Raw genomic sequence first — 12,298 nt, forward strand, 5'->3', positions numbered from 1 at the left:
TTTTATGTGTTTTAAAAGATAAATGGTTTAAAACTTATGAAAAACTTGTTGTTTTGCTTAAAACTTTAATTAAAACCTTGTTCGAGTGGATGGAGACATGTTAGTGTGAGGTTTTTCTTGAATTTTATGTGCAAAATTGTGATTCGGAAAATTTCTCCGGTAAGTTGTTTTAACCGAAATCTTCTAGTTTTCAAAAGGTTTCTTCACCAACCTTTTGAATAAGGTTTCCTTTTTCTGACAACTTTTCACCGAATCTCACCAACCAAATCACGAACCATCTCTCATTGATGAATAATCATTTGACAAAGAGTATGGGTTCGATAAGCAGTTAGTCAAGTGCTTCAATTGTGGTGAACGAGGTCACTTCAAGAGAGAATGTACAAAGCCAGCTCAGCATGGGAACCAGAACCCGTTCAGGAATCAAGGCAATCAAGGCAACCAACAGAGTCAGAACAGGAATAACGAACGTACGTTGATGCCTGTTAACAACCCAAATCAAGCAGGACCATCAAATGCCAACCAGGCTCTTGTAGTATAAGTAGATGAAGGTTGTGATTGGTCAATTCAGTTAGGAAATGATGTACCGGATGGAGCAGCTTGTTTTGCTGAGGTTGTCAAGGATCTAAAGCATGCTAGTGGTGGAGAATCTTCCACCAATGGTGATGAATCTTCTGAAGATGAAGACAGTTCCGGTTACAGTAGAAGCTCAGATGAAGAATCCTCAACTTCAGGCGATGATCATTTGGATGACACGTCAAGTGTGTCAGTCGATGCAGATGTTGATGAGCTATTGGGAGAAGCTGCAGCAGGAAATCATAGAAGATCTATATTGGTGGATCAAGCTGCTTATTCTTCTTCTTCTTCTCTTCATTCAGCCTTTATGGCTAATGTTGGCAGTTCATCAAGCCAGGTATGTGTCGATGAACCTACTGTTGTTAATTGTGATAATTGTGCTAGCTTAAGTGTTAAATGTGCCGATTTAGATGCTAATATGTCTGAGTTGCAAAGCAAACATGATGCTTTAAAAGCTAACTTGTTTGACTTGCAAAACAAACATGTTTCTCTGGACGATAAGTGGTGCGACTTGCAAAGTAAACATGAGGCTTTGCAAAACAAGTATGATGTGACATTTATCCACAACTAAAAGTTGATCATGGATCTTTCTAAGTGCACAGAAGCCAACATGTTTTATGAAAACCATGAAAAGGAATTTATATCGGTGATTGAAAAATTAAAAAACGATAAAACCGAGCTAACAAAAATGGTTTCAAGAAAACAAACGGACATAAATTCCTATATCAATCGCCTTGAGATAATGAAAAAAGAAATGGCTTGTGTTAAAACCGAAAGTGAGGCGATCCGGCTCAAGTTAGACAGCTATTTAAGCTCTAGCTATGTGTTGGATCACACCATTGATGTTCAAAAAGAGAAAAGGGATGTCACATGCATTGGATATAGAAATGTCCACCACCTGTGAGACACAATTATGATGCCATGCCTGATGAAGAGGATAGAACTTATTTTGAACCATCTATTCCTTTAGACATTGAGGAATTTGCAACAGGACTTGGATACAAGAAGGAAGTATCATTAGATTCGGATGTGTCAGCAGATACATGTGTGTCTTCTGCTGAACAGAATCAGGATCCTCCAGTTATTGTTGAGGATGCTGATTCTTCTGATGATGAATCCGATGATACTGACTCAGCAAAGTCTGATGCGGTAATCAAAGAAGAGGACATACCTCTTGAGAATCATATTCTATGTGATCCTCCCGCAAAACCTGCTAAGACTGTTCTGGTCGAGTCCACGTCTACAAAAGAGTCAGAGAGTGTGAATTTGCTGTACACTCTTATTGGTGATGATAAAATCTATTCTGATAAAGATTTTCCGATTAAGAATGTAAATAAATCTTTAATCAGTAATGTTTTTGAAAATTGGACAAGTATGTTTTTGGGAAATTCGGGTTCACATGTTGTGGTAACACAGTGCCCTCCGATTCCAAAGGCCGAAATTCAAAAACAATATGGCTATCAAAAATTACCGACAGTGAAAAGCAGCAAAATCATACCAAACCAAAAGTTAAATTACCGACTCAAGGTCAAAAGAAACAGACTCAGAAAAAGGACAAGAAGGTGAACTTTCTGAAATCAAAGGGAACGGACAAAATTGAAACATTTGAAAACAAATCTAACTTAGATTTTGTTAAGCAAGCAAAAATGTTGAAAAGAAATGAACCAAACAGTTCAAAACCAAGTACCCCGGGATCACAAAGTTCATCATCGACAAGACAATCACATGATACTTCGGGGTTTGTTGAACGAAGATCATGTTTTGAATGTGGTGAAATTGGGCATATCATTCGAAATTGTCCTTATCTTCATAAACTAAAAGCCAAAGTTGATAATCCCCGTGAACGAAATTACCAAAAGCAATCTGTTTCTTCAAAACAAGATCCCCGTCTTGTACAAGAAAGGGAAAAGAAACAAAAACGCCAACAAGTCAAGGTAATTGAGAAAGCACTTAAGACTGATGTGGTTCAAACATAATCTGTTTCAGTTAAACCAGAAAGTTCAAATTCTTCAAAAATTTCAAACAATCACGAAGTTAAATTTTCAAATAATCAAACTGGTAAAACTCAACAGACATGGAAACCTAAAATGACCACAAATTCAGGGGGACCATCATAATTTCCTAACCATCGAAAAGTGGAAGTAATTGTGGTCGATGAAAATGGAAGACCCAAGACCACAATGGCTTGGGTCCCCATCTCCAACTAATCATGTGAGTTCATGTGCAGGGTGTTCCAGGAGGAACTATCAGTAGTCATTGGATTGTTGATAGTGGGGCATCCAGGCACATGACAGGCGACATGAAGCTTCTCTACGATGTCAAATCTATTAGAGGAGGTTATGTTGCTTTTGTTGGAGATAAAGGCGGATATATTACTGGTGAAGGAATGATATCCAACGGGGTTGTAAGCTTTGACAAGATCAACTTTGTAAAACAACTTGATCACAATCTTCTCAGCGTTTCACAAATCTGTGATAAGAAGTTTTCAGTACACTTTGATGCAAATGGATGTTATGTGCTGAAACCAGCCTTCAAAATTCCAAAAGAATGGATTCTCTTCTCTGCTCCAAGGATAAATGATTTGTATGTCCTTGATATGAGCCAAGCTATTAAAACGTCCGCATAAGCAACCTGACTCGTTTCCAAAGCCACAGAAAAAGACTCACTCTCTTGGCATAGACGAATGGATCACATTCACTTACGCAAAATGAATCATTTGGTGTCAAATGACATGGTGAATGGTGTTCCTCTTAAAAACTTCCATCTTCAAGACGTCTGTGTGTCGTTCCAGAAAGGAAAACAAATGAAGAAGCGACACCCGACTAAGAAGATCAACACGGTGGCCGTTCCGCTCGAACGTTTGCACATGGATTTGTTTGGTCTTGCCAAGCATAAAAGCATCTGGAATGATCAATATTGCCTCGTGATAACTGATGATTATACAAGATTTTCTTGGGTGACGTTTATGGCACACAAGAGTGAAACTTTCGGTATTATCAAAAACTTGATCATTCATATTGAAAATTTGTATAAGTTGAAGGTTAGACGGATATGCAGCGACAATGGAACTGAATTTAAAACTCATGCCATGACGGAGTTTTGCACCTCAAAAGGTATTTTTCATGAATTTAGTGCGGCTTACACTCCTCAACAGAACGGTGTAGCTGAACGTAAGAACCGTACATTGATCGAGACTGCTAGGACTATGCTGGTAGAATCGCAGTTGCCCATTCCATTCTGGAGTGAAGCTGCGGCCTCCGCATGTTACACGTTGAACCGAGTCCTTACAGTCAAAAGGCACAACAAGACCTGCTTTGAGCTTCTTCAGAAACGGAAATCAGATTTGTCATATCTTGAACCGTTTGGAGCTCCGTGCACTATAATGGATCCTAATGGAAAGTTTGGGGCAAAAGCAATTGAGAGATACTTTCTTGGGTATGCCACCCCGAACTTAAGAGTCTGGAATTTGGAGACTAAAAGGGTCGAGGAATGGTCTGAAGTCAGAGTACAAAGGCACACATTGCCAGTCAAATGTCCTGGTCAGCCTTGGATGTTTGAGTACCATGACTTTTTCAATTCGATCAATGCTGAAGCAGTTGAAGAAAATGCTGCGGCAAAGATGTTTTTCGAGAGTGACAACGCAACAGATTCACCGTTGGTTCGTCCAATTATTGTCAATCAAGAACCATCTTCAGTGAACAATAATGCTCTCGTCAATGAGGATTTTCACGATGCTACCGAATTGAACGAAACTTCAGAGGACGAGGAATTTCTCAATGCGGATCAAGAAGCTCCTACATCAGTTGTTCATGGTACTTCAGAGGCTACACCTCCAGTGGATGCCCCTAAGGCAGCTGAAGCTACTGCATCATCCTCTTCGTCAATTCCGGGTATTCAATTGGTTGTTGATCTCAATCTCAACAATCTAGGTACAAATATTCCAGTTCAAGATAATCCAGAAACAAGGATTCACAATACCCATCCTCAACAAAACATCATCGGAAATGTAAAAGTGGCATTCAAACAAGAAACATGTTGCGAAACAACAACAATGCAGGCTTGTATGCAGCTATTCGAGAATCTGGTCAACAAAACGATTGGTCTTTCACGTGTTATGTCTCACAGGAAGAGCCAAGAACTTGGAAAGAAGCTTTGAAAGATAACTCTTGGGTTGAAGCAATACAGGAAGAACTGCAACAATTCTAGAAACTTGGTGTCTGGAAACTCGTAGAGAAACCTGCTAACTACAAGAAGATTGGTACCCGTTGGGTGTATAAATGAAAAAAGGATGACCGTGGAGTAGTTATCTGAAACAAAGCAAGACTAGTCGTTCAAGGTTTTCGTCAGATAGAAGGGATCGACTACAACGAAGTGTATGCACCTGTTGCACGTTTGGAAGCAATTCGGATCTTTCTGGCTTATGCCTCTTTCGAAGGATTCAAGGTTTTCCAGATGGACGTCAAAAGTGCATTCTTACATGGTGTGGTGGAAGAAGAGGTGTACGTCGAACAACCTCCAGGTTTTGAAGATCCTATCCATCCCTATCGGGTTTGGTTGCTCAACAAAGCTCTCTATGGTCTACATCAAGCACCACGAGCTTGGTATGCAACCTTATCTAATTATCTGCTGGAAAATGGATTTCGCAGAGGTCTTATCGATTGTACTCTTTTCATCAAAGAACAAGATGGAGATCTTCTACTGGTACAGGTATATGTGGATGATATTATATTTGGTTCTACTAATGATGTTTTGTGTAGGAATTTCGAGCGTATTATGCAGGATAAATTCGAGATGAGTGCTATGGGGGAAATGACTTTCTTTTCGGGCCTACAAGTGCAACAAACTGAGTCTAGGACATTCATCCATCAGACTAAATATGTTGGTGACATCTTGAGCCGGTTTGAGATGTCTGATGCAACGCCCATCGGTACCCCATTGCAGCAAAATCACGAAATTAATCTAGACTTGAAGGGTGAAGTTGTTAGCCCCTCATACTACCGCGCGATGATCGGATCTCTTATGTACCTCACACCATCAAGACCAGATATAATGTACCCAACGTGCCTGCTTTCCAGATATCTAGTCAACCCGAAGGCCTCACATCTTGCAGCTGTAAAAAGGATTTTTCGTTATTTGAAGGGTTGCCCTGACACCGGTCTATGGTACCCAAGGGATAATAACTTTAAGTTGATCGCTTTCAGTGATTCTGATTTTGGCGGATGCAAAATCGACGACAAATCCACAACGGCTGGATGTCAGTTTTTGGGAAATCGCCTAGTCACATGGCAGTGCAAGAAGCAGACGTGTGTCGCTACATCAACATGGGAAGCTGAATACATTGCTGCCTCAAGTTGTTGCTCCCAAGTCCTGTGGATTCAACAACAATTGCGCGACTACGGTTTTGAATTCCTAACTACTCCTATTTACGTTGATAATTATGCTGCTTTACAGATCACTAGAAATCCTGTGCAGCATTCAAAGACCAAACACATCGAAATTAAATATCACTTCATACGTGATTGCTTTGATAAAAGGCTAATCGATGTTGTTAAGGTCCACACCGATGACCCACGTGCCGACCTTTTTACCAAAGCATTTGACAAATCAAGATTTGACTTTTTATTATTGGTAAACGGCATTAAGGACAAGCAAGAGTAAAACCAACATCGGAAAATCATTTTTGTAAATATTTGTTTGTGTTTTTCTAATTTATCATAGTTTTTACATTTTAGGGGGAGTAAATCCAAATTTGAAAATCCAAAAACATCGAAAAATTTCAAAAACATAAAAACAATATAAAAGCAAAAATGAGTTTCCTGGCGAGCAAAAGAGAAAATGATAATACATCAGTGGTCTGTCTAAACCTCTTTAAACCTTAAATGAAAAATATGTTAAGCAACTCTATATAAGATGTATCGGTAGGCTCACAATCATTTTAAAGTGTGCAGGGTGATATACACTTAAATCGACTGAAAACCAGGTGGGAACCATTCATTGGCATATGGTCTTAGTACCGAAATTTCGTTTGAGAGATTGCCGAGGTTCTAAGATATTCGATCTTTATGCTGTTTATCATCTGGGTATCATGGTTGTTTCTTTTACCGAAAAATAACGGGGACGCAAGTCTAGATCTTCCATGATACTATACATACGTGTACATATTGCATTCGACCTCAATAAGTGATCAACAATCACATGTCCAACAAATAAGTGATAATATATCACATTTATCCGGGAGTCAAGTTCGTCTCTCTGCTGTACGAAAGTACTAACCTGTTCACGGACTTGCTCCTGTGCCCTCATGCATCTGAAAATCAAGTTCCTCATCAATAAGTGATTCTGTCACATAGGGCTTGTTTTCAAACAAAATAAGTGAGTTTCTCACATTTTCATATATGTCAAAACAGATGATAAAAGGTATATTCACCAGTAAGATGAATCCTCGTGCATACCTTGATACGGGAATGTGTCGTGATATGGATGAACACCGGTCGGTAAGTATAAATCATACACTAATCGTATCCCCCGCCATGATTACATCTGATAAGTTGAGCTTATGTGGACAACAATACCGATAATTGTTATAGGATGCTTATCTAAATGTTAACCAATTGAACAACAAGAGCGTTTTGGGGTGACTGTACACTGATATGATTCTCTTACCCTCGAAACTCGCAAAAAGAATGTTTGTATATATTTACTTTTCTTAGTTTCTGCATCTCTGTATATATTTATTTACTACTTTCAGTCTTTAAGTTTGAAATATTCAAAATACCAAAAAGATTTTAGGTGTGTTTTAATATAAACTTTATAAAAGCCAAAAAGATTTTATTTCTATCTTATTTTCGATTGAACGATGTTGGAACTCAGGTCTTCGTTACCTGAAACTTGATTGAAAACTAAATCGACTAAATCTTCATAAACGGTCGAAATTTGCAAGTTTTGAAAGTTAAAAACTAAAATTGATAAATTTGTTAAACTTTCAAACTGTCGGATGGTAGTTGATTGAATAATGGTCACATGAGTGTCATTTGTTTATGTTAACTATATTCCAAGCAGTTTTCTCATTACGCGTTTAGATTTCTTGCATGTGCAGATGCTAAAGGCGAAGAGAACATGTTCGATGACAAGCTTCGGAATGAAGACACGACGTGAAGGCCCTCAAATGATAAAGATGATCGAGTTGTCGCTGACCAATCATCAACACCACAAGGATCTCAAGTTTTGAAAATCAAAAGATTCACGAGCATAATCAAAGGTGGAGTTTATTGATACACTTCCTAGATAAAAGCGGGAGTTTGTTAATACACTTTCTACTTACAACACGTGAAGACCTTGAAGATCCTCTGACATGAAAGACATGGAAGACGAACCATCACGAGTAGCGTCCAAGGGGGAGTTTGTTGGTACACTTTATATGGACGCGACTCGACTCGGTTCGTTTCGGTTCGGTTCGACTCGGTTAGGTTCGGCTCAAGCCCGACGTCACGACATTCCTCCGTCGTGCGCCCCAGAGTTCGACACGCGAAGCACGGAGAGCCGCAAACCGTTCCCGCCGACACATCATCATGACATCACCATGATGATGTCATTATGACATCATGATGATGTCATATGAAGACTTATCTTACCATGCAACAATGAAATGAAATCATCGAATCTGTCATTCAATTAGAATTCACATACTATTGGGCCACTTGTTCTGTTGGCCTTTCATTTCTATTCGGCTGGATACAATCACACCAACAAACGACGAAGTCCTATATGGTGATCCTTAAGGTTCCTCGGATTGTGAAAGTGACGAAGGTTACAACCTTCGTCACATGTGAAGGTTTGTCATCAACCTTCGTCGACTTCCTTAAGCTTCGTCACACATGTGTTAAGTTCGTCGACCACTTCAGTATATAAACAGCAAGACTGAAGACACAAAACAGAGAGAGACCAGAACTGAGAGAGAACCCGAGAGAACTGAGAGAGAGTTTCAGTGTGTTAATCATATATTGTGTAATCTTGTACTTGAACTCTTCTCATCTATATACAAGTGTGTTAAACAGTGAATCTACGTGTCTTGTATCTCGTGTTCTTGTCGATCTCTATCTCGGTTTGCTTTCCCGGTTGGATTCCGCACAACCGGGTTGGTTTGTACACAAGGATTAGGCGACTAGATCCTCCCCTAGCCGGACCTACAACGACTCATGTTACTCCCGGAGTACTCCGTTTGTCCAGTGGGTGCTCCGAGGGTGCTCGGTATTGATTTGTTTGTCGTTCAAAAAAAAATATTATATATATCATGTTTAGTTTCATTTCCTTTTTAACTTGAATCGGCCGACGTCCACCTTATCAGTGATTTCAACCAAGATAGGCGTATATGAAAATACATCAACTGATAATGGATGTTACAAATGTAATGTTCACAAAATTCAAATATAAAATAAATTTCTTTATTTGAAAACTAATGTGTCTTTTCTTTTGGTATCGGATCCTCCGGGAAAAACGACCTACACTTTTGTCCCAAGCAAATTTCAGGGATCTTAATCTACTTTTGGTAGTTGGTGATCAAAGATGGTTGCATCACACCTCAGTATATAGAAAATAAATGATGAAATTTCTTTAAATAAATCACCACCAGGTCAATTTAGGTGAATCAAATTTTTGTTGACGACTTGACCCACATGCGCCATATATAATGTTTAGTTTCATTTCTATTATAACTTTTCCAACAATTACCTTATGTTTGGGGATTCCCCAAGCAGTACTTCCTATATTTTTCGCGGCTCTACCCATTACTGTGAGTTATTAAAATTTGCAGTAGTATCTTGTAAACATCACAGTGGTAAATAGTACAAATCATGTATTCACCCAAAGTGTTTTAAATAAATACAAAAAAGAGGAGTTCTCATTTTAGCAAGCAGTGTGCAAGTATAATGAGTGCTAAAGGAGATGTCTCCTATCATGCATGCGTAATCATCACATCGGGCCTTATTGTAGCATATATCATTTTTGTTTGTGTTTCTAATAGTTACACGTAGGGACGAGCTAGAGTGTTAAGTTACTATTTGGTGCAGTACTATGTTCTTTTGTTGTCATCTTTGTACTTATGGTATATGTTCACACGTTTACATATATATATATATATATATATATATATACACATTATATTTTTGGGTTTTCTTAGCGACCCGCTAATTATATCCATCCTCACTACTTCCCCACAACTTTTTGTAATCTATCAATATTCCCTCTATGGTTATTTTGATAGACTTTTGTCCCATGCAAATTTAAGGTATTAGTCTAATTTTTGTACCTGGTGATGGAAGATATTACTATCTATTAATCACCACCAATCAATGTTCCATGACTTTCGAGATTCTAGATTGTTGAAATACAAATCAGTATCTAGAAAATAAATGATTAAATTTGTTGAAATAAATCACTGCCTAGCCTATATACTATGTGCCAATGACCTCTAGCTTAAGTGGAAGGAGGACTTGTGTTCTTCTTTGAAGACTCAAGTTCAATTCCCATTTTGTGCAAAAAGGAGTAAGGCACTGGTGGGTAGTGATAGGAGTGTTGATACATGTTTGTGGACGCGACTCGACTTGACACATGTCGGCTCGGGCAACGGCATTCCTCCGTCGTGTGCTAGAAGACTTCAAGCAGGCCAAGATGTGAAAAGGACTTGAACATAACCTTTGGGCTAAACCTATCAGCAATTCAAGTGCTTTGGGCCTCAAGTCTCGGCGAAACATAGTTGGGCCAAAGCCCATACTCTACGATACAATAAGGGTGTCGACGAAACACATCAGTTTCGTCGACCAAGCCCTGTTTCGTCGTTTGTTTCGTCGCTTGTTAACTGTTTCGTCGAGCAAGGATGTGATTCGTCAAGACCAAGTTATGTTTCGTGGTATCTGGTGCTATAAATAGTCTGAAGTCAGACAGAAGGTGGTGTGGAACATAGAGAACACATAGAGAGCACAGAACATACACACGAGAGTTTGAGAGAGTTTGCAAAATACATTTGTAAACATTGCTTTGTAACCGACTTTTCATACGTATTAATACAGAGGTGTTAATCGGTGAATACTGTGTGTTGTTTATTTGCGTGTTCTATCTCGGTTTGCTATCTCGGTTGGATTCCGCACAACCGTGGTGGTTTGTATACAAGGATTAGGCGACTAGATCCTCCTATCCGGACCTACAAGTGGTATCAGAGCCTTGGCTCTTCTCCTTGTTAAAACCGAGGTGTTCTTGGTTTGTTTTTCGGGTTTTGAATAGTTACATTTTCTGGAAAAACATCTTAAATCGGAGTAAATCTTGGTGTTTTGCTTTATGTTTTGTTAAAAACCGTGTTATTTCTCATGCTCAAATGTTAGTTTTTGGTTTTTATTAAACATTTTAGCAAAATCGTGTGTTTCGGAAAGTTTCGTTTCACCGGAAAACTCATAGTGTTCTTGACATATTCAAGATGTTCTTCATGTTTTCACCTTTTTGATCTTGATAATTGAAACTCGAAAGTTGTTTGTGAATTGGAAATTGTGTTTGATTAAAATATTGTTTAATCTTACTGGTTGGTAAGTTTGGGAATGGTGTAGCCGAAAGTTGTCTCGTGTGTCAGGAAGATAAGGTCAAGCGTACCAACTTTTCACCAACCAACTCACTGACTTGCTTTTCGACGAAACAAAATTTGGCGAAACATAATCCTCTTTCGCCATCAACATTGTCGACGAAACAGACTTCAAATCCTTTTCGTCAAAAACATTCTCGGCGAAACAAAAACCTCAGTTTCGTTGACATATGGGCCTTCATCTTCTATTTTGTCAAAGCCCAAGAAGCCCATAAGACCTCTTTGTTTCGTCAAAGTCAAAAAGCCCAAAGCAGCTTATATTTGTTTCGTCGTTCCCCATTTATAAACTTGTTTCGCCATTGGGCCTGATTGCTTAGAAGCCCAAAAGCAGATCCCTGTTTCGTCGAACAAAAGGATTCAACAAATTGCTTTGAGTTTGGTCAATCATTGATTGGGCCCTTAATTTTTTTTTGGCCCGTTTCGTCACTAATAAAATAAAAATTTGTTTCGTCAAACAAGTTTACAAAATTTGTTTCGTCAATTGGGCCTTAGAATATCTTGGGCCTATTTCGTCAACACATATTGTCCAAATCCATTTCGTCATTAAAAGTGTTTCGTCGAAACACTTTGTGAATTTAAACAGAAGGTTTACCAAAGTGATTTAACAGTTTGATTTAAGTGTGATTTTCAGGTATTCACTTTTCTTTATCAAACATGAATCCAAGTTGGTGGGGAACTCCGTCTCCGGATGAGGGAAATTATAGAAATACAAGTTTATCTCCCTTATGGGTCGAATCTCCCGTATCCACTTCTTCGCAAACAAACGCTATATCAACCGGTCAATGGGCTTTCGTATCAAATCAAACTCCGAGCATTCAAAGTATTTTATTAAGCGAGAGCGAAACCGGAAGTTTAAGTCGACCCCCAAAGTTGATGAATTTAAATGAGTATCCGGGATGGGTTGATAGGTTCTACACTTACGTGCTGGGGCAAAATACAGAGTTGTGGTTACGTTTAACCACAGATTTAGATCAAACCATAGAGGTTGCCGCTTCATCTGCTGCTACGTTTGCCGATCTTCCTGAAGATCAGAAAAAGACGTATGATCTGGAAAAGAAAGCATACGCCATTCTTACTCAGGCGTTAAGCAAAGATATTTAC

Source organism: Helianthus annuus, chromosome 11, assembly GCF_002127325.2.
Source record: "Helianthus annuus cultivar XRQ/B chromosome 11, HanXRQr2.0-SUNRISE, whole genome shotgun sequence".
In the NCBI taxonomy this organism is placed as follows: domain Eukaryota; kingdom Viridiplantae; phylum Streptophyta; class Magnoliopsida; order Asterales; family Asteraceae; genus Helianthus; species Helianthus annuus.